Below are 1,802 nucleotides of genomic sequence, written 5' to 3' on the forward strand. Positions count from 1 at the left end.
TGGGGGTGCAGATTTGAACTTGGTGGCAGCAGAAACACTGGGTGGTTGGCAATGTGGAAATCTCTGAAGGCAAGTTGGGGGTGGGGGTGGCAGTGGAGGGTGTCTACAAGAACTGACAGGCACCGGTCTTGAAGGAGGTGAGATTGAAGCAAGGGTGGATTTGATCATCAACAATAGGTCTGCGGAAGCCCGAGTCTTGTGACAGTTAAATTTTCCTTGCTCTTCCTATCTCATATCCGATATCGGGTGTGTTTGTGTGTATTTGGAATAGGAGGCGCTGAGGGGGCAGGGACAGCATTTCTGGGCTCTCTTCACCAATATTTTTATCCTTTAAGTTAGTCTTTCCTTTCTTTTCATTTAATTGATGAGCCCAGAGAGGATATATAATATTCTCTGATTGCAAACGTTGTGGAATTCAGTAGAAAGTAGCCTCAACAGACTGTGGGCTTCGTGTCTTCAAATACACAGTATAATAATACCCATTTGTATTGATCCAAAAGGTCTTACAGTCTACAAAGGAAACTTAGCCGTCCACAGATCCCTAAACCCAACAGATGGTCGCATGGATGCAATTATTAACTTGAATACATGCTAATCATCAGGGACATTCAGCACAAATTCCAAACTCAAACCATTAAAACCCAGGAACGTCTCAAGAATAAGGTTATGTGTATTCTAACATTATCTTTGAAAATGAAATAATGTTTTTTTTTCTCCAAAAGCATAGTTTGTTTCATGAACACTTAAGTGACAGGAATTAAAGTGAAGTAGCAGATAATTGTAAAATTAACTTGCAAGAGACATCATTCCTAAATAACTATATTTTGTACTCATTTGTCCTGAATTTGAGAAGAGCGCAATGTTGTGCGCTACAAAATGTCATTTGAATGTTCACAAAGAAATGAAACTAGTAGAAGCAGCCATCATTCCACTCGCAACAGAAAAGTTATAAATTTTGTGAGGATATCATTACAAAACTAGTTATTTTACATTTTGCTCCATTTTACTCTATCCTTACTGCTTCTACCTAGCTGACGTGTTTTTTCCTGATTATCAGTTGCATCTTAAATATCTTACCTGAATTTGATTGCTGTCATCCAAAGCTATCGCTGCATTAGATGTCTTGAGATTTACACTGTAAAATTTTTTCTTCAAAGATGAAAAAAAAGACAATAAAAATGTGTGTGCTCTAGTTCTGTTAGAAAAGCAACAACAACAGAAAAGAATGCGTGTTCTTAGGGTTGCTGTTGATTTGGCCTGCAGTTACTAGAGAAACTCTGCTGACCTCACTGCATCTGCGGGTCATGTCTAGGCATGTCTAGACACCAGGGAGACTCAAGTTTTAATCCAAGTAAGAATGCTTGTGGTTAAAAGGCCCAAACAGGAGTTTGCATTTGGTTAGACCAAATCCAGGAAGGCACCTTGAGGAGGAATTGTTTACTGTTTTAATTTCTGGTCTTTTGGTGATCAGGGAGATGGGGAAGGACCTTTGAGGAGATAGAGTGAGATTATTGACTGGAAGGAAACCAAGACGAGTATCAAAACAAGAACTTCCTACGTTAGTCTGGCAAATTTATATTGGCTTAACTTACTACTCCTGTATAGAGGGTTAGAGAGGGAAAGGTAGCTTCCCCTTCAGCATACACAAACACCTAAACATTTGCTATTGTTTGATTTTTAGACAGGGACTCAGTGAGCTCAGACTGGCCTTGAACTCTTGATTTTCTTGAGACAACCTCCAGATTACCAGCTATTTCTGCAGCTTTTGAAGGTTATTGGGGGAAGAACTTAAGAATGACACT

The 1,802-nt window shown here is 39.4% G+C and overlaps 1 protein-coding gene across 1 annotated transcript in view; it reads right to left on the reverse strand.

The window, feature by feature from the left end:
• The window catches only part of C5H11orf88 (chromosome 5 C11orf88 homolog), a 24,602-nt gene extending 23,341 nt beyond the window's left edge, over window positions 1–1,261 (reverse strand). The window contains exon 1 of the mRNA XM_005347337.3: window positions 1,078–1,261. The gene's annotated coding sequence lies outside the window, so the exon portion shown is untranslated. The remainder of the gene's footprint in view (window positions 1–1,077) is intronic.
• Window positions 1,262–1,802: the final 541 nt, after the last annotated feature.

This window comes from Microtus ochrogaster, chromosome 5 (assembly GCF_000317375.1).
Source record: "Microtus ochrogaster isolate Prairie Vole_2 chromosome 5, MicOch1.0, whole genome shotgun sequence".
In the NCBI taxonomy this organism is placed as follows: Eukaryota; Metazoa; Chordata; class Mammalia; order Rodentia; family Cricetidae; genus Microtus; species Microtus ochrogaster.